The sequence below is a fragment of the Equus asinus genome, chromosome 28, assembly GCF_041296235.1.
Source record: "Equus asinus isolate D_3611 breed Donkey chromosome 28, EquAss-T2T_v2, whole genome shotgun sequence".
Taxonomy (NCBI): Eukaryota; Metazoa; Chordata; class Mammalia; order Perissodactyla; family Equidae; genus Equus; species Equus asinus.
In genome coordinates, this window is record NC_091817.1 from 50,425,506 (window position 1) to 50,446,873 (window position 21,368).

The window sequence follows — 21,368 nt, forward strand, 5'->3', positions numbered from 1 at the left end:
TGCAGCAACAGAGGATCCCTGAGGCCTGATGCCCCAGTCCCACCACAGGAGGGCCTCCAGATGGGTGCTGAGCACAGTCATCCCAGGTCCGTGACCTGGCAGCTGGTGTCCAGCATGTGCTACGACCTTGTGAGAGAAGCGATGGCAGTGGGCTCCCCCGAGAGCTAAGCACTTCACTGCAGCCAAGGGCCTGGCCGGAGGAAGTGAGGGCAGAACCCCGGGGTGACCTGCAGAGCCAGCCCCACCATGCAGGCTGGGCCCGATGCCCTTCACGTGCCCCACGCTGGGTGCATACACCCACTTCCTGCCATTTATAGTTGTGGCCCCAGAGGTTCAGAAGGGGCGAGTGGCTTGCCCAAGTGATGGAGAAATCTCAAAAAAAGGGCTGGCATCTGTCCTTGTGACCTGCTTGAGTGCCCACGGGGCTGGATGACCTAGTCAGGGCAGTGGGGCTCCTCTAGTGCCCAGGGAGAGACACGGATTCTTCCCAAGGGCCCTGGCAGACCAGAAGGGCAGGGAGGCCTCGTGTCTCCAGGACAGCAGGCCCCGGTCTCTGGCCAGAGGCTTCCCCTAGGAGGCCCAGTGGAGGTCAGAAGTGGGCATCGGGTTCCAGCCGTGTGATGGTGGCGTGCTACAAGACCTCTCGTGTCTCCTTTCCTCATCTGTTGATGGGACAGTGTCGGGCCACCCTCCGTGTTTTCAGCGTCCCATGGATGTGCAGGTGTGGCCTGGGGCTGGTCTCTGCCCCAACACCCCGTGGCCTTTCCTGGTTCACATGCCTCCTCCTCTGTCCCCTCCCTCTGCCTCTCTCTCCATGTCTCTCCTCTGGTCCTGCTGTGCTGATGGCAGGTTAACACCTATTCAGCTTAGCCCAGCCCACCCCCTAACATTGGGGTGCAGGGCGGACTCCCCACCTGTCTCCCAGAGGGCCTGGGCTCCTACGCGGGAAGCCGGGCTCCCCTGGAGCTGCACTTGGTCCCTGGGTGGTTGTTTTTACGTCAGATTTTCCCTACCTGTCAGACCTGGGATTCTTTAATGACTGAAAAGGAAGCTGGTTCCAGATGCGCGCTGACAGCCAGCTGCAGGAGGCAGACAGATTACCTCCAGACCCGGCCCACCGCGACACCCACGGATGGAAATAAAGGAGCTGTCCTGCCTCACTTGGATGAGCGGCGACGGCAGGGGGCCCAGTAAGCTCTTCCCGCCCTCCCAGAGCACCCAACTGTGCATGGTCCCTCAGGGACCACAACCCCCACTGCTGCCCCACTCAGCGTCCACCTGCTCAGGGGTCTGAGCTCTGCTGGCCTCTCTCCCCCAGCAATAGCCTCTCACCTCTGTCGTGGCTCAGCTTTCGAGTTCATTGCTGTTTCCAAAGAAAGAGGTGCAGGAGGGGGAGGCTGTTGCCCCCACATGAGGCTCAAGGGCACTGGGCTCTCGGACCCTGGGTGGGGAACGACCCTGGGAAGGCCCCAACAATCAGGGAGTGGGACACTCGGAGCTGGTTTGGACTCACTGGGCCTGGGCAGGCCCAGGAGTTGGCATCCTTGGCAGGTGCCCCGTGGGTCACACTCCTGGGTCCTGGGGCCTCTGCCTAGCAAGGACAGAGGAGCCCCACCAGCCCATGCCCAGATGGGAGCAGCCCCTGGTCAGCAGTGCCCACCCTGCTGTGCTGCCCACCCTCGGCTCCCTGGGCCTCGTCTCCTCCCTTCTCCAGGAGGCAGGGTAGGAGTGGGTGACCACCAGCGTGGGCAGGGCAGGGTGCAGGGCTGGGACCTCTCCCTCTCCTGCTTCCAGACGCAGCAGCGATTTCAACCTCCCATGGGCCCCAGGTAGGCGGGCAGTGAGTCTGTGTCTGTGCCTGCCAGGCTCCTGGTTGTGCCCCCAGAGTTTTCCAGAGTGCCTACCTTCTGCCCGAGACCCAGCAGGGGGACACCCTGATGGACAGAGAAGACAGGCGGGCCGAGCCTCTCCACACGGGCTGTGTGCTTTGGGCAGGTTACCGAGCCCACTGTGCCTCAGTTTCTCCTGCCCCGCAGGACACATCTTGGCAGCTTGGCTGAGTGGTGTAAAGGCTGAGGGGTGGCAGCACCTCCCTCCGTGCTCCCCCCCGGCAGAGGGGTCCATGGTGAAGGGCCAGTCCAGGACCTGGCCAGGTTGGGGCACTGAGGACTTGTCCAGGCTCTGACTCACCCGCACTGGCTCTGGGGGTGCGGTGATGCCTGCTGCTGTGTGGAGGGTAGTCCGGGGCCACCTCCTCTCACTACAGCCAACAGCTGTGGCCCTGGATGTCATCGAGTCCTTGGTCCTGCCACCCGCAGCTCCCAGCCGCTGGGCCGGCCGCTGGCCTGTCAGCACGCGTGTGTGCTTTGGTGGAGTGGCTCCCCTCCCATGCCCACATTGCCCTCTTTCCCCACCCTCGGCGCGTCCCTGGGTCCTCAGGCTCCCATGTAGGGAGGTGCACACCCTGTGCCCACAGTCCCGGCCCATTGCTCTGCGCTCGTCATTGTCAGCTTCATTAGTCGAGCATGTGTGTTCATGCCACCGGCACTGGCTACCGAGCAAGTGCTGTGTGCCAGGCACCGTATGTGACCCCATGGAAGGCATCTCACCCAGGGCACGAGGTGGTCAGCGGCAGAGCCTAGGCCTTCCGAGACCCAGGTCTCTGTGAGCCCAAGGCCCGTGTTCTTGGTCACAATGCACCGCGAGCCAGGAGGGAGGCAGCATGTGGCTGAGAGATTCTTAGGGGCAGTGTGCAGGGCAGATCTGGCCTCTGCCAGCCCACTAGGCTGTAGACCTTGGAGTGCAGCGCTCGCCAGCTGCTGGCAGGTCTGTGACTGCAAAAAGCTTGTGGAGAGGACGTTCTTGGGTCTGCGGCCCAGGTCTCTTCAATGCCGGCAGCCACCAGGGCTTCTTGGGGACCTGCATGTGGGGCACAGGTCAGCCCCGAGAGGGGCATCTTGGAGTTCACCTAATCCAGGTGCAAACAACTAATGGATAGCAGCTCCCTGGAGCTCCCGAGGGCTGTGGGAGAGGGTGCCATGATTGATTGGTGATGTCTGCCTGGCTCAAGACTGGGCCAGCCTCTCGTGATGCAGAGAAACTGAGTCTCCTGGAGGAGAAGTGGTGGCCTGGCCTGGACCCTCCCCTGCGGATGCAGGTCTCAGTCTACATGATTCGCCCTCCGCCCGGGCCTCTCACAGCCTGTCCTTCACGCCCACAGTCCCCATAGGTCCTCAGAGTGTCCACAGCAGCTGCCCTTTGGCCCTCTGCGGGCTGCCTCCGGACGTGGGGCACCTGTCCTGATTCTAAGGAAGACGACACCCATGTGACCAGCGGTGGGTTAGGCGGTGTTAGCGCACTCTGGAACATGCTCTGAGTTGCCCGCGTGTGGCGTGGGTTCTGGTCGCCGTCAGGAGCCACATCTGCTGTGATGCATGGCACCTTTCCTAAGTGGACTGCTGCCGACGTCAGAGTGGGAATCGCAACCACAGCACGTGGCACCATTGACCGAAGACATGCCGGGTGCTGGCGGTGCTGAATGCATCCCAGCGCCACGTCCTGTCCTGCAGCAACCCCCGGAATCACGTTATCCACTTTACAGATGGGATGGAGGCGCAGAGGGACGGCGTTGTCTGCCAGGGCACAGGCCTTGCCCGGCCCATCGTCGAGGCCTTTCACACACCTTTCCAGCTTCTGAGACCTCACGAGCCCCAAACTTGGTCAGAACAAGAACCCAGTTCCCCAAGCATCTCCAGTGTGCCCCCCACCCCTGGGCCCTTCCTCTCACCAGCTCCGTCACCTGGAGAGATGTCCTCCTCTGCCAGGGAAAACCCTCTTCCTCCCAGGCCTGGGGCAAATGCCACCTCCTCCAGGAAGCCCACTTTGCCCACTCCAGTGGAAGCTCATCTTCCCCTCTGAAATCAGAGGGCTCTCAACAGCACCTCACCTTCCATCAGCCCACGACTCTGGGAGCACAGGCTTCTTGCCCTGGTGGGGGGCGGGCAGCCATGTGTACCCCGCCTGGCCTCCCACACTGTGCTGAGAGTGAACCTGGTGTGTGTGTAGGTTGTGGAATAAACAAATAGATGAAGACGTTGGGGACCCAGGCATCTCCAACTCCTGAAACCCATGAGTGAGGGTCCGCTGAGGACCCCAGCAACCCTCGTCCCTGCATTGCCTGGCCATAGGGGTGCCCCCATGTGGGCCCTGCAAAGAAGGGGCTGCAGGTTGAGCTGGGTGTGTGCGGGGGCTTCCCGGTGGGGGGACACCGTGGGAGGCCCGGCTTTGGCGGGCTGGCCGCGCCCCCACACAGGCCCTTCCCCCAGGCTCCAGGCAGCAAGCAGGAAGGACTTAAGTCTTCTGTGAGAAGGAAGTGGTAAACAATTTTTCTCTCCCTCGGCTAAATTAATATGCAAATTCCTCACCCCCTCCACTCCCTTCCCCTGCCTCGAAATTAGCGAGATAGAATGCTTGGGCTAATTATGCATTCAAACGAGCAGGCTGGTTCGTGGTGCTAAGAGGATGCTGAAATGATCGTGGGAAGAGGGAGCTGACATTCTAGCAGGGCCCTTCTGGTACATCTGGAGCCTCTCTCGTGTGCCCGGCAGATGTGACCGGGTGGTGACCACGGCCACCCAGCCTCAGGAAGGGGATGCAGGGCTCCTTCTCTGCCCCGGCCCCAGGCAAGGGGAGAGAGGAGAGTGGGGATTCTGTGCACCGTCCCTCTTCCTCTCCAGCCAAACCCCACATTCCCACCCCACAAACAAGGGCCCCCAACCCCATGGTGCCAGTACCCGCGGGAAGGACCATGGGGGGCTGTGGTGATGGCTGCCACAGGGCAGCCAGAGCCAGGCAGGTGGTCAGCTCCGCTGCACTGGGTCTAGGAAAGTGGTCAGTCTCCTCTGAGAGGCCCCCATACGGGGCAGGCAGGGGGAGGCTGGCCCGTGGGACCCTCACCTGCAACCCCCCTCAGCAGAACGCCTCTCACAAGCTGCTTTATATGTTGCGGTTGTGGGTAAAATTTCATCTCAAAAGGGTGTTTCTCTGCAGAATGGAGTTTGAGCAGCAGGAGGGCACAGGGAGCAGGCCTGGGCACCGGGGTGGATGGTGTCAGCGGGAAGAGGGCAGCCCAGGAGCCGAAGATGGGCCAGGCCACCCCCACCCCCTTTCTTAAAGGAACTCATCCTTCCTCTGCCTGTGATGCTCGAGCCGCCTGGCCGTCAGTCCCAGCCCTCCGGGGCCATCACGACCCATCCTTGCCTCCTCCTCCCGCACATCTGGCAGCCCTCAGGGACACTGCCCCTGCTGGCCCCGGTTTGCTCACGTGGGACTCGCTTTTCTTGTCCTCCCCTCATCTCCTCCTCAGTCCCCAACCCCAGGGCCCAGCTCCAGACTGGTGCCCGAGCCTGAGCCTCTGTCCCCTCCCTCCACCCTGGGACCACTTCTCCTGAGAGCCCTCCTGAAGTGTGGGGTTAGGCTTCCCAGAGCCAGAGGGTCTTCTTGACTTGTCTCCAAGCCCTGCAGGACTCCTGTGCTGGACTCTCGCCCCCCAGCCCCGGCCCTGGCCCGGCACACTTGAAGTTCTGCCCATTGAGAAACCCCCAAGAGGACTGACAGGCGCCCCATCCCGCCAGACACGCAGGCCGCAGAGAAGAAGGAAGCTCCCACGTGAGGGGGGCTCTAGCAGCAAGAAACCCTCGCCTCTCCCACGAGGTTAGAAGGAGACTGGGAGCAGGCAGACAGGTGGCTGGGTGACCCAGCCTGAAGCTGACCGGAGGCCAGGGGTGGGCACCCTTGCCGGCAGGCAAGATGGGGACTTGGGTCTCAGGAGGCTGTCCCAGGGCCTGGGGGATCCCGGGCCGGAGATGAGAGCAGCCTCTCCACTTTCCCCACCTGGAAGCAGGTATGTGGACTGGGCTCCGAAGGACACAGGAGTGGGCACTGGACAGGGCCTGCAGGCCACTTCCTCTGCTCTGGCCTCAGCTTTCCCTTCTGCACTGTAGGACTGTCGGACCGGGTGCCCTACAAAGACGCTTCCCGGGCAAAGTTCTGAGTCCAGGACCCTGTTAGTTAACGTGTCCGTCTGTCCATCATCCATGCCCAATGAGCATTCACCAAAGGCCTCTGGGTGCCCAGCACCGACCTCGGCAGATGGAGCAGGGCGGTTCCCGAGAGGCGACGCACCCAGCTCCAGAATGACCCTCCTCCCACGAGGAGGAGGAGGCAGAGGCTACGGCAAGAGCAAGATGAGAAGGCAGAGGACCCAGACTCTGCACGTCCTGGGCTCCTTGGCCCCTTGGGTCCAGCGAGGAGCAGCAGGGCAGACAACAGCCCTGCCCTCTGCACCTGCCTTCTTCCTGCCCGTCCCAGGGAACAGCCCTGATTTCCAGAGTCAGAAGGGTCTAGAAGGCGAGCAGAAGCAACAACAAGGATGGATGGAGAATGTTAAATATTCAGCAGATGCAGCGAAGGGGTTGGCATCCCCCACGAGGCCGGGGTGAATGGCAGCTCCCCCCTCACACCTAAGGCAGACACTTGTCAGTCGGACAGACGGGGGCTGGCCGAGGAAGACAAATTGCCCAGGAGAAGCAGCACATCTCTGAGCCGCCAACATCGCTGCCGATCGATGAGGACCTGCCGCTCTGAGCAGCCGATAGTAATAAATAGGAGCAGGCAGACAGGTGGATTAATTAGGCCCGGGCTGGAGTGCCTCTGAGCAAGGCCAGGAGCTCAAACCTCTGGTGAGGAAGGAGTCAGGAGGTGGGGTGTCTGTCGAGGCCGCCAGAGAGAGGGTACTGAGAGCACAGGGACCAAGGCAGGACTAGCCCCGAACGCATTTTGGAGGCCCAGTGGGTGGGGCAGCCTCTGAGACAGGACAAGGCCACCCACCCCTCCAGGTGTGACCTGGGTTCCTGGAGGAGGAGATTCGATAGCTGGCCACACCTGATCCGCCAGTGCTTTTGGGTAGGCCCAGCAGTGGGTGCTGACCACTCTGAGCAGCGACCTCTGAGGGGAGAGGGGCCGGAAAGCCTCTCCTCCTGCCTTCCCAGAACCAGCCTCCTCGGGGAGGTGCAGGGCTACCCCGAGCTGGGGTGCGGGGGCTTTGTCCCTCTGATGGGGATGCACAGCCCACTAATTCGCCGCGCACGACTGTTAATTCTGGCGCAGCTGCGGCCCCCGCCCTCCAGGCGCTCAGTAATGCCAGGCTGCGGAGCGCGCTGCAAATTAACACCATTTGTTCTGCAGAACATGTTTTATTTCTACACTACACGCATAGCTTATTACTTTGCTGGCAGCGTGGGGAGAGAGGCAGCCTGGGCTGGGGGCGGGGGGAGATATGGCCCTTCCAGCTCCTCCTCCCCCCAAGCCCACTGCCTGACAGAGGAGGGCACCCGATCCTTGGACTGTGACCTTGGAAGGGCTGAGGTCAGCCCCTGGGGTCATTCCTGCAGGAGGATCCCAGCTTCTGGCTGCCTCCTGATGACAACAGGCCAGGGCTCCAGGCCTGACATTCTTGGGCAGCTTCCTTCCTGCCCCATCCGGCTCCATGGCCTTGGGGAACTGACGCCCAGACACTTAGACAAACCACGCAGGCAAAGCTCATGCTTGGCTCTCGTGCTTGCAGTAAACAGTACCATTGCCCGAGTTTCTATCTTGTCGCCGGAGGCGATAGTTGTTAAGGTCAGAGCAGACAGTGAATGACAAAGACCCACCCAGAGGCCAGGGCAGGCGGGCCAGGCCCCAGTGCAGAGGGGAGGGCCCCCCACAACATGTGGACAGAGGGAACCCCAGGGCCCCATGGTTCTGATCCTGCGCAGAGTGTCCGAGAGTGGACCCTGAGAGTGCCTGAGGGAAGCCCGCCGGGCAGGACTCAGGCCACCGTGGGCACAGCCTCCCCGTGGCGGCTGCCTGCAGACCCTCATGTGGCGGGTCTCACTGCACTTCCTCTCCCCTGTGGGGGTCTTAGGGGCAGCTGTTTGTCCCACCAGCCCTCTCTCCAGACCCGGGAGACCCTGGCTGGGCAGAGGGACCAAGCATAGCCCTCGGCTCCGTGGAAAGAGCAGGGCCATAAGGATCCCTCAGGTGGGAGACCAACGGGCCCCTTCTCCTCCTCCCAAGCTTCCTCGAGCCCTGCTCTCGAGGGCCGCATTCTGGCCACCCCCCGGGTGTGAGGTCCAGAGAGAACAGGTCTGGAGAAGCTGCTTGTCTGCCAGCTCCTCGACCCCGACCGGGGCAACGGTCCTACAGGAGGGCCGGGCACCCTGGTGGCTCCTCAGAGAAGGACATTGGGTCCAGAGATCTCAAGGGTTCTGAGCCCCTTTTCCTGCCAACAGCACTGATGGCTCCTTGCCCTTCTATCCTGGAGGCAGCTGGACCAGAGTTTCCACTGGGCCCCGGGGCTTCCCTGGTCCTCTGTGAGGGTGGCCCAAAGGAAGAGGTGGCAGAGAGATTGTCTAGACCCAGGGCAGTGACGGCAGTGACATTGCTGGGGGCAATTCGGGCCAGGCACGAAGGCAAGCGCCGGCCTTCGTGAACCTGAGTGCATCAGGGGCCGTTCTCTGTCTTACACATGAGAACGGGGAGGCTGAGAGGACAAAGGTCACACAGCAAGCACAGTGCTGGGGCTGGGCCCCCACGTTCATGGACACTTATGAGGCCCCTCCCGCACCCCTCCGCCCCCCCCGTCATCTCTGTCCAGCCCCCACCCGCTCATCCAACAACTCAGCTGTAAGGACCGCGGGAGCCTTGCCTTCAGCAGACACTCACCCCACGGCTCCGCAAGGTGGAGGAGGGGTTAGAGTCGGTGAGGGGGGGTGGGCGCCTCAGGTGTGGTCACTGCCTGAGCAGTGAGGCGGAGGTGCTGGCTGAGGGGTCGGGCCAGACCAGTCAGGAAGGTGCAGGCGGCTGGCCCTGGAGCCGTCGGGGAGGCGCCTGACACCATTGGTGAGGGTCTGTGCAGGGCTCAGCCAGGCACTGACACAGGGCGGGACCGCCAGCCGTCCCAGGAGCTCAGGCCTGGAACCCCAGCCGTCCGTCAGCTCTGTTTCATGGAACGCTATAGTGGGGTCTGGGGAGCATGGGGGGCAGGGCACAGCAGCCTAGCTCACCCGGGCCGGGACGCATGCACATGGAGTGCGTGGCCTACCTGTGTGAGCTGTCTGCACAGTGGTGGGGGCACCTGGAAAAGTGACCCTGATGAAGCCACTCAGCCAACTCGCCCCTGGGCCCGGCCGCTGCCAAGGCCTCCTGCCTTCCTGTCCTTGCTCCCACCCAGGTGTGGCTGGGGAGGAGGCACAGCAACTGAGATCCGGTCCATTGCGTTTCAGGGACCTCGTGGGCAGATCTAGGGGGACACAGGGGCTGGCCCCTCAGAGGCTTCAGACAGTAGTTGGGGTTCTCTATGGACTTTGCAAGGGCCTGGGGTGCCTGCATGACCATCGCGTGGAGGACGTCACATGTGTCTGGCCCAGAGCACGGGATTGAGTAGGTTTTGCTCAACATTCTGATGCCCAATCTCTAGGTACAGAACCTGGCACATAGTAGGTTTTCCACTGATACTGAACAAATGAATGGATAGACAGATGGATGGATGGACAGATGGACAGACGGGTGGATGGATGGATGGCAGGTGACTGGCATGCCAGGAAGAGGTCTGGCTCCCTGTCGGTCACCACACGCAGGAGAGGCCTTAGTGGGCTAGGGGTCAGGCCTCGCTGGAGTGCGGTAGGGGCCATCAGACAGCAGCACAAACAGTCAATGGAAACTAGAGATCCCTTTCCACTGGGGCTGCAAAGTTGGATGGCCGCCCCCATGTGGAGTGGCCAGTGCCCACACGAGGTGGCAAGGGTTTGGAGCAGATGGGGTGGGGCCGGCGGTGCCCGCTGGTTCCCGGGACCTTCTGGGAGGCGGGTGCCCGGCTCACTTTCCGTGGGGGAAGCTGCAGAGGCTTTTCTGTTGAGAGGCAGAAAGACGCCATGAATATTTCATTAGGGAAGCAATGTGTCGGCCGCGAGCAACATCTGGCGGAGTCTCCAGGGAGCTGGGAGCCGCGCAGGAGCAGGATTGTGAAACGCGGAGGCGGAGGGGGCCAGGAGCCGCGGAGGCAGTGGGGGGCCAGCCTCTGCCGCTCAGGCCGGCTCTCCCCCTTGCTCCAGCAGCCCCCTCCCTCTGTTTCCGTGGACAAAGGCCTGCTGGCATGGGGCAGAAGTCCTGGGCCAGCTTCCTCATGTCCCCTCACAGCACGGCTCGCACTGCCCACCCTGCCCCACCCAGGGCCATGGCCAAGTCAGAGCCACTCGGAGAGCAGGGGACCCAGAGAGGGTCTAGACCTGGGGTCTGAATCTCTGGGGCTGGGGGCGGACCAGGGAGCAGAGAGTGCCCCCCTGGAGCTTGATGGGGCGGGGGGCCGTGCAATAGGGCTGTGGGGGTCCCTGCATCCCATTGCTGGGGCACGGTGGACAGTCATGGCTGCCACAGCCCCTTGGGTTCTGAAACCCCATGCCAGGTGCTCAGAGCAGGGTCCTGCTTATGGGGATATCAGGGTGGGCGATGGGGAGTCTTGGGAGCCAGGGACAGAAGGACTCTGCTGGTCTCGAAGACCTGAGAAAACCTGGGCCAGCACCAGGGCATGGTCCCGCCCGAAGAGCCAGGAAGCTCTCTGCAGGATGACCTGGTCCACACCAGTCTTCGTGCCGAGGGGCGCCTGCCCCCCTCAGCCCACTAGACAGGCCTGCAGACCTTGGCCACCCCCGCTGAGTGCAGAGCCCAGCCAGCACCCAGTGCGCCCAGAGCCCCAGAGAGTGCTGCCCACCGGTGCTCTGAGGGGCAGGCTGCCCTCCTCAGAAACCCCCTATCACCCACCTGGCCAAGCGATGGCCTGTTGCCGGGGCCCCTTTCCTCCACCCGAGCGACTTCGCAGCTGGGCCTCTGCCAGGGGTCTGATCCCTGCCTGGAGCCCTGAGGCGCAGCCGAGACCCCCTTGGGCCTCTTGTTCCATCTCCACCCTCCTGACTCCAGATCCCGTGTCCCCTGGGTCTCTCAGCACCGGGTCACCCCCACGTGACTGCCCCTCAGCCAGCCCAGACCTCAGAGACCCCTCACTGCCCGCGTCGAGGTTCCTCTGGCCCCAGCTGGCTCCACCTCCACTTCTCACGCTTCCGCAGCACAAGCGCCTCCTGACTCAGCAGAGCCGGGACCAGCCACCGTCCAGGGCACTGACGCCGCGAGGGCCTCGCCACGGCCTGCCGGCCGAGTACCCCACGCCCAAGGAGTGCGGCTGGCCCCCCGCGGGTGGTGCGCTCGGAGCTTCCCTCCCACTGTCACCGTAGGTTGCCCAGGGAGGGGTGGCCGGGTGCTGGGCGGGCACTGCCCCTCATGCACCCTTCTGCCACCACCGCCAGTGGGCGAATGTCCGCACAGCCTCCTCCGCTGCCCTGGCACTTTCTGCCCATCGGCGCTTTGTTTTAGGGTCCCCGCCGGCACGGCTCCCCCCCACCCCAGCAGCTCGCCCCCATGCCCTCAGCAGCTGGGTTCCTTGGCACCGCCACCCGCGCTCCCTCTGACGGGCACGTTTGGCTGCAGTCCCACCGGTCTGCACACAGGCACTGCGGCGCCGAGCCGGCTCTGGGACTCTGGGCAGATGGGCAGGAGGGAAGTAGAGACGCTTCTCTTGGGACCACCCAACCCCACCAGGTGTTGTCCTCCAACCCTCCTCCCAGCCCCCGCCTGTGTCCCCAGGATGGCCCTCGAGAAGAAACAGACATTCAAGGACGGTTTGGGGACGCCTTCCAAAAACTGAGGCGGAGAGGACCCGGCCCTGAGAGCCAGCTGGGTGTGGGGTGGCAGTGACGCAGCCACGAGGCCCCAGAGGGAGGCGCCTGAGTGCCAGAGCCAGAGGCGCTGCCATGTGGGGGACCCTGGGTGTGGCTGCTGTCCCCTCAGACCATGCTGCCCCTGCCCAGCCTGGCTGGCCGCTTCATTCCTCTGTGCAGAGACGGCTCCCGAGCCACCCGGAGGACTCAAGGTGACCACACCTACGCCGCCACTCTCAGGGCAGTGCTCGGGGAACCCCAGGCGAGAGGGGTGACCACGCTGGCCCTGGCACAGGAGACCCCAGACCCCCAGACGCAACCATCCCTGCCAACTGCCATGCCATGTCACCCACACCCTGGCCAGAACCCGGCCACATGCTCCGCGAGCCCCATGTGGTCATTACCTGTGCGCCGGCCGCCTACTCCCTACCGGGTCCTCCATGGCTCCTCTGCCAAGTGGCTGCCGCCTCCCCGGGACGGGCTGCCAGCGATCTGCTGCGGTTTTTGTTTGTGAGTTTTGGCCCCGTGCGCCCGCTGGCACCGGGGAGGCGCCCAGCCCTGCCGCTCGTCCGTGGCAAGCGTCCATCTTCCCTCACCTCTCCCCCCTCCCGGTCCCCACGGTGCCAGCTCGGAGGGAATTGGCACGGACGGAGCCCGGCCAGCCTCTCGCAGCTGAGTGTAGCCAGCCTTCTTTTTTTTGTATTTTAAGCGCACACACATACTCTCGCACACGCACACGCACACACGCCGCCCCCCGCCCCCGACAACACGCATCCCTTCTGTCAGGAGCAGCCCCAGCCAAGAAGCCCAGAAGCGGGCGGGCGGCAGGGAGCCGGGCTGCCAGCCGTGGAAACCCCGGCCTGGGCTCGTCCCTTCCTCTCCCATCACCGCCCTTGTCCGCAAAGCACCAGGAAGGAGGAAGGAAGTCACGTTCACGTCGCACCTCGGAGCCTCCTGATTGGGTCCCCCACATCACCCGCCTGGTCCTCCGCACGCCCTGGCCCCAGCACAGCCCCGGCCTCCTGAATGGTCCCCTGTGCTGCAGGGACCGTCCCCTCCCTCAGCGATGCTCTTTCCGGAGTGTTGGCTGCAGGCCACGTGCTGGGCAGTCAACTAGCTGGACGTGGGCCTGGCCTCCTGGAGCGTGCGGCCCAGCCGAGACATGACTAACCACACGCCGCGAGGACATGCACTCATGCCCCGGTGGCAGGGCTGACTGTGGCGGCAACTGAGTTGACTGAGGGGCAGCGCAGGGGCCCAAGTGGACGTGAGGGTCCAGGCCAGCCTCTGGCCAGGGTGGGGTGCAGGACTGGGGGCCTGGGTCAGAGTCCAGTGGAGAGGGAGCAGGGTGGCACTGCCAGCTGTCTGCTTAGAGCCCAGCCTCCCCTCCTCGCTGAGGGAACGACCTGGTGACACACAGCCCACAGGGCTCAGGGCAGGTGGCCATCTCTGACCCAGGAGCCGAGGTGGCTGTTCGGGGGCATCCGGGGCAGGGGTGGGGACAGAGGCAGGTCACGTGGCCCCCTGCCCTCACCCTCCCTGCCCTCAGTGCACACTGGCCCCTCAAGGCTGAGAGCATGAGAGCGGCTCCTTCACCAGGCAAGCAAGGACCCGGAAGGAGCCAGAGGGAACCAGAAAGAACTAGAGGAAACCAGAAGGAACTGGGCCTCGTGACCCCTGCAGTGGCCTTCCACCTGGACTTGCCGCCTCCCGCTTTCTCATCACCCCCGCTCGGCGTGTCCCCAGTCCCGCATCAGATCTCCATGATCCTGCAGGCGGTCACACAGTGCCAGCATGGGGAGGGAGCAGGATGGCGTTGTGGCTACATGGGTGTGAGGGGTCCTCCCCCAGTCCGGGGACGGCCCAGCCGTCCTGCTGGGGGTCCACTGGGGACCCCTGTTTGGGCCACGTTGGCTCTGGGTCAGAGGTCACCCTGAGCCTCAGCTGCGATTGTGGGGTGCCTGTGCAGGTGGGGGAGCCTCCGGGAGCCTCTGCCTTCAGGCCTCACTCGGCTTTTCTGGGTGCTCACCGTTTTTCTTACCAATTATCCTAAGGACCTGACAAGACTAATTAGCTTCAAAATTCCTTGAAGTCCCCAAATAGACACAAAGGAAAAGTCACCACAGGGTGACCATGATAGGCAGTGACATGGGGAAGTTCCAACTCAGATAAACGCCCAGAGCCCACGCCTACCCACACTCTGGCTGCCCAGGACCCCGTGCTCCTGCCAGTCCATCCCCCCAGGCCACAGCCTCCTCCCCTGCGGGCCCGGCATCGTGGGTATCGCCGGGATCGCCGCCAGCGCCACTCCCGACGGATGCTAGAACCTGCGGAGTGGAGGCTGGGCGTCTGCCCGCACCTCTGCTCCACAAGCCCACGGAAGCTGGGAGCAGACCCCCGCCTCAGGTCTCACCTCCCTCATCCTCACTCCCTGAGGTCGTCACCCCCTTAGGTTCATACTCCCTCACATCCTCATCACCCTCACGACCTCACTCCCTCGGATTGTCACCTCCCTCGGGTCCTCACCTCCCTCAGGTCGTCACCCACTCAGGTCGTCACCCACTCAGGTCATCAGCTCCCTAAGGTCATCAGCCCCTCAGGTCGTCACCTCCCTCGGGTTCTCGCCTCCCTCGAGTCATCACCTCCCTCTGCTCTACCAGGTCGTGTCCCTCCGCACCATCAAGGTTGCTCCTGGTCACAGTTGACATTTAGGCTCCGAGGTGACCTCCGGGGCAACCTCTGACCTCTAGGCTACTGAGTCTTCCTCTCTGTAGGGTGTGCCCTGGCCCCAGGCTGGAGGAGGTTCTGGAAGGAATGGCCTCACCTGGAGGGCCACCTGGCCTTTCAGCCTCGCTTTCCGGCGCTTACTCGGTTCCCGTCCCCCACACAGCCTCCTCACTGCTTCCAGAACATTCCAGCAGCTCCTGCTGAGGCTCTAGCTACTCCTTCGCATGGGCCTATCCTCCTCCGCATTCAAGGCTGGCTCACACGCCCCCTCCTCAGGGGGTCTTGCCTGACCATTCCTTTTTGTTTTAATTGTGGTAAAATCCACATAACATAAAAGTCACCACTGTAACCATTGAAAATGCACGATTCAGCGGCATTTAGCACATCCACAGTGTGGCACAAACACCACTTCTACCTGGTTCCAGAACAATCCCACCACCCTCCAAAGAGCCTCATCCCCATTGGCAGTCGCCCCGCCCCAGCCCCGGCCCCCCGCGGGTCCGTGGATCTGCTGCTGGGCGTGCCACTGCCGAGGAATCATCCACATGCAGCTTCTTTCTCTTGCACGGCGTTTTCGTGGGCCATCCCCCCGCGGCCTGTGTCAGAGCTCCGTTCCTGTCTCGGCTGATCTGGCTCCTTTTTAAACAGCCCGGCGGTTTATCCCCGTCACAGGCACACTCCTGTCTCGTGTCTCGGGAATGGGCCCGGCTGTCACATCACCACGTCAGCCAGTGCCAGGCGCGGCCGGGCGGGGACCAGACTCGCTTTGGATGAGAAGGGAAGCGTTTTAGTAGCACAGAGGACGCAGTCAGTTGAATGGCCGCACGAGTAGTGGTTGGCTTAGGGACTGGAGGACAGCACGCTCCCCACGCAGGAAAGCAAAGCCCTGGGTCCTCGCATCTCTGTTGGGGTTAGGGAGGTCACCCTGCTCCTGTCCCACGCCCATGGACAAGGGTGCACCCATCACCCACTGCGCTCTGCTGCCTGCTGCAGTTGTCCCACCACTCGTGATGGAACTGGGTGCACCCCAGGGCTGTGGGACCCGAGGTCCGTGACCCCTGTAGCAGCTGCCACTCCACCTGTCTGGGTGATATCTGCCATCTGGGCGTGGTTGTGGGACCCGGGACAGGGACACGTCTCCCATCTCCCTGTGCCCCTTCCTTGCCCTCAGTCCACATAGAAGTGAAGGATGGAAGGCTCCAGAATGTCCCGATAAAATGAAATAAAATGAGCTTGCTGACCACTGGGCTGGGGAGAGCAGACATGGACAGGGGATGATGAATGACCAGGTGTCCAGTGTGGGGTTGGCACTGGCTGCATTTAGGGCAAGGTCAGGGGGTGGGCAGGCCATTGGGAAGATGGACCCGCAGCCACAGTCTGACCGCAGAGATGTACCAGGGACCACAGTGCCCCTGAGCCCCAGCCTCCTCAAGACACTCCTGCGGGGCTCCCTGAGGCTCAGCCTCCTCCTCCCCTCCCGCCCTCCAGCTCCCCTGGGCTCCACCTGTCACCCTGATGGATGAGCCAAGTCAGGGGACCCCCAGCTGGGGTTGGCACCCTGCTGCCTGTGGGACTCGAACCTCATCCATCACCAGGACTGCTGGCAGGGCTGGCCGCAGCAGCTGCCCGAGCAGCCCTGGGCACATGCCTTCAGAGGCCACCGAGCAGGCGCTAAGTGCGTCTCGCCCCCCACCCCTCCCCAGCTTGGGCAGGTGGGTGGCTGGGCACACCTGCCGCCCTCGGCCCCCAGAACACTGGCCAGGAGCCACCTGCTGCTGCCTGCCTTGTCAGGGGACTTCTTCTGGTGGTCTGGCTGTGGGGGTAAGATTCCCCAGGGTTCCCTGGCTTATCCACTGTCCCCCCATGGACTCAGAGCTCTGCGGGCCACCCCGGCCCTGGGGCTGTGCGGTGGACATAGGAGGCGTAGGGGAGGGGCAGTCTGCAGCTCCGTCTGGTGACCGCACACGCAGAGGCACACTGACCAGTAGCCTTGGTCCAGAGCCAGCTTCCCCACTGCTCAGCCTTGCTCCTTCTGTACCCTTCCATGCCTCAGTTTACCCCAGTATAGAACAGTACTCCTCACAGGCTAGGTGAGACCCCAGTGCAGCTCTAGACATAACGGTGGGAGCGGAAGCTCAGGATGGTGAAAACCACGGTTTTTAAATTTGAGCGCAGGGGGCTGTGAGGTGCACGTCTGCCGGCCTCGGCGAGCATGCAGACACGTGCACACGTGAGCACCTGTGCTTCCAAGCGTGCGTGGACCATGCGTGGCGCACCTGGGAGAAGGTGTGTGCATCTGCGGGCGAGTAAGTGGGAGAGAGTGCCCTTTCCACCATCACGGTCCCAGCATTGGGAGAGACCTTGGGGGCAGCCCGTCCAGCCCTGCAGGTGGTCATGAGTCCTGAGGTCCCCCGGGGCCTGTGCTGGGCGTGAGCAGCGACATGTCAATGTGAGATGCTGCTCCGCAGGGCCTCCACACGTGTCCCCGTCTCTGCCACCCCAGACAGGACAGGAGGGCCAGTGCAAGTGGACCTTTCAGGCCATGTGATCTTGTGCTCATTTCTGTCCCAATTTGTCTGAAGGAGCTGAGGAAACATCAAGTGCAATGACTGACACAGAGGAACTGCAGGCATGTCCCCCCTGCCTCCTCCCTTCCAGCCACTCAGGCCTCCACGCTCTTCCTGGAACACACGCTCCAGCTCCCGCCCCAGGGCCTTTGCACGTGCTGTTCTGTCAGCCTGGGGCTCCTCTGTTTTTGTGTTGTCTTTGTTTGGTTTTGGTGTCGGGGTTAAGCTATCTTCATAAAATAAATTGAGGATTGATTTTCCTTGACTGCTTAGAAGAACTTACCTATAAAGACTTCCAAGTAGAGAGCCCTTCTTGGAGAAACTTTAAATTATTTCTTCAGTTTCTTCTTTGGTTATGATTATTGGTTGGTTTGGATTTTCTACTTCTTTAGGTCAATTTTGAATGTATATAGTTTTCTTGAAAATTATGTGTTTCAGTACTATTTTAGAATATATTAGTATAGAATCATGCATACTCTTTTGTTATTTTTTAAGATCCTCTAATTGGTAGCTATAGGCTCTTTCTTATTCTTCATTTTGTTTCCCAGTTTCTTATTTTCTAGATTAGATTAAGTAGAAGTTGAACTATTTTATTGTTTGTTTTTTCAATCAAGAAATAAATCTCTCTGCTGTGTCCATCAATATGACTTTTTCTGTTTCATAATTTATTTTTTTATGCTTTATCTTTATTTGTTTATTTCTGCTACTTTCTTTGGGTTTATTTTCTCTTTTCAAATTTTTGACTTGGCTGCCTTTTACCCCACATTTAATGATGGAAATATTTCAGGCCGTTGCTGTGCCTCTCGGTCTAGCTTGAACTGTGTCACATAAGTCTCAAAACTGAGGAACCTCAGTGTGCTATTTTCTAGATATTTTGGAAGCACAGTTTTGGTCTTCTTTTTGCTAAAATAAACAGTTAGGTTATGTTTTAAATTCCAAATTGGGAATTGTAACAAATGTTAAATTGTGAGCTTTTAGTTTTAATGTATTTTGGCCTCTGAATTCTGCCTGGATGATATCTGGGTGCCCCACCATCCTGGTTTTTCTGGGACCAAGGCGTTCCCAGGACACGCGTCCTTTAGTACCAGGCAAACCAGGATGAACCAGCCACTCTAATCACTGAGACTTTGTCACCTAAAATGTGACTTGTTTTAGTTCTTGCTACAAGGGAACTTGAAAAGAATGTGTTTCCTGACTGTAGGGTGCGGAGTTTAAATTTAGACCTGCTTCATTAACTTAATTAATAATATTTCTCAGTTCCTCTAGGTCTATTTTTTTGCTAATTTGATTAGTCAAAAATTGAGAGAAGTGTCTTAAAGTTTATCACCTCTGTTATTGCAACCATCAATGTTTTCACACAGAGTTTGCCTTATATATTTCAACGTTGTCACTTTTCACATAAAAGTCTATGACTGTAAATTGATAAAGCTCCAGCAAGACTGACAAAACCAGAATGAAAGAAGACTCAAATCACCAATGTCAGAACGAACAGGAACACACTGCAGACACTGCGGCCGGTAAAAGCACGGTCAAGGGACACTGCCAATAACTTTACACTCACACACTTGACAACTTGGAAGAAATGGGCCAGCTCCTCCAACACCACACACCGCCGGAATCAATCAAGATGAAACAGACCCTCTGAACGGACCTACAGCCGTTCCAGAAATTGAATTCATGACCTAGGAGCTCCAAAAAAAGAAACTTCCCAGTCCAGGTGCTTTCCCTGGAGAATTCCATCAGACATTTAAAGAGGAATTAGCACTGATCCTTCTCAAACGTTTCCAGAAAATAGAAGGAACACACGTTTTATGAGGCCAGCATTACCCTGTCACCAAAACCAGACAAAGACAACACAAAAAAAGGAAACGACAGACCAACGTCTCCCATGAACTTAGATGCAAAAATCCTCAACAAAATATTAGCAAACTCAATCCAACAATATAGAAAAATAATTAAACAGCACAACCAAGTAGGACTTATTCCACCTATGCAAGGCTGGTGCTACATTCGAAAATCAGTCAACAGGCTAAAGAAAAAAATATCATGTGACTATAGCAATAGATGCAGAAAAAGCATTTGACAATATCCAACATCTATCATGACAAAAACTTTCGGCAAGTTAGGAATAAAGGCGGAACCACCTCAATGTGATAAAGAGGACCTACAAAAGCCCTGTAGCTAATGGTGAAAGGCCGAATGTGTGCCTCTAAGACCAAGGACCAGGCAAGGATGTCCACTCTTACCAATCTCATGCGACACTGTCCTGGAAGTTCTAGCCAGTGTCATAAGGCAAGAAGAAAGAAAGAAAGAAAGGGCATATAGATTAGAAAGAAAGAATGAAAACTGCCCCTATTTGCAGATGACATGATTGTCCGTGTAGAAAGCCCCAAGGTTTCTACAAAATATTACTAGAACTGTAAGTGAGTTCAGCAAAGTTGCAGGATGCAAGATAAACTCACAGAAATCAACCACACACACATATATATATATAAACAACAGACATGTGGAAACTGAAATTTAAAAATCCCATATTATCTTTAATCACTCCAAAAAATGAAGCGCTAAGGTATAAATTTAAGAAAACACATACAGGATCCATATGCTGAATGCCACAAAATGCTGATGACAGAACATCAAAGACCTAAATAAACAGAGAGACACACCATGTTCATGGATTGTAGATTTCAATGTAGTGAAGATGTCAATTTCCCCCACATTGATCTGTAGATTTATCACAATTCCTATCAAAACCACAGCAAGGCATTTTGTAGACATAGACAAGCTTATTCTAAAATTCTTGTTGAGAATGACAAAGGATCTAGAATAGTTACAATAATCCTGAAAAAAGGGAGAAGACAGTGGAGGAATCATTCGACCTGATATTAATGCCTTAATATATAGCTACAGCAGCAAGGCAACGTGCTATTGGTGGAGGCACAGATCATAATCAGTGGAACAAGATGGAGGACCCAGAAATAGACCCACACAAACATGCCCAACTGGTTTTTGACAAAGGTCTGAAAGCAATTCAACAGCAGGGACAGCATGTTCAACAAATGGTGCTAGAGCGATTGGACATCCATAGGCAAAAAATATGAACCTTGACCTAAGCCTTACACCTTATCTAAATTTAACTCAAAATGTGTCCAGAACAGACAAATCTATACAGACAGAAATGAGGTTTGTGGCTGTCAGGGCCTGGGGAGAGGAGAGGTGGGGACTCTGCTCAGTGGGTATGAGTTTAGATCTGGGATGATGAAGCAGTGCTGGAAGTAGATGGTGGCGGCAGCTGCATGTGCTTAACGCCACTGAGCTGTGCATTTTAAAATGGGGAATTTTATGTTACGTGCATTTTACTGAATAAAAAAAATAACTCAAAATGGATCACAGACTTAAAAGTAAAACTGTATAACTTGTAGAAGAAAATGCAAGAGAAAATCTCTCAGGCCTACGTGAGAGTTTTGTGCTTAGAGTTGACAACAGAAGCATGATCCATAAATGGAAAAAAATGATAAATTGAACCTCATCAAAATGGAAAGCCTCTTCTCTGCGAAATACCTTGTTAGGAGGATGGAAAGACAAGCTACACACTGGACGAAGTATTTGCCAGCCAAGGAACTGACAGAAGACGAGTATGTTGAATACACAGAGAACACTCAAAACTCAACAGTAAAAAGACAACCCAACTAGAAAAGGGGAAAAAGACGTGAACAGACATCTCACTGAAGAGGATATGGCAAATAAACCGTGAAAAGATGGTCAACATCACGAGCCTCAGGGAAATGAAAATTAGAACCACAGTAAGACATCACTATACACAAATCAGAATGGTTGCAATAAAAAATAGTGACCACACCAAGTGGTGAGAATGTGGAAAACCTGGATCTCTCAGACGTTGCTGCTGGGAATGTAAACGTACAGCCTGTTGGGAAAACAGTTTGGCAGTTTCTTATAAAATAACACAGGCAACTTTCATATGACCCAGTGATCACACTCTTCGGCGTTTATCCCAGAGAAATGAAAGCTCATGTTCACAGTAAAAGCTGTACGTGAGTACTCATCGAAGCTTTATTTGTAATGGCCCCAAACTGGAACCAACTCAGACGTCCTTCCTTGGGTGAGTGGCGCGTCCACATCGTGGATGCTCCTTGGCGGTAAAAAGGAACACGCTGTTGATGCTCATGACAGCTCAGAGGGATGGGAGGGGAATCACGCTGCGTGAACCAAGCCAACCCCAAAAGGTACGGACTGCACGATTGCG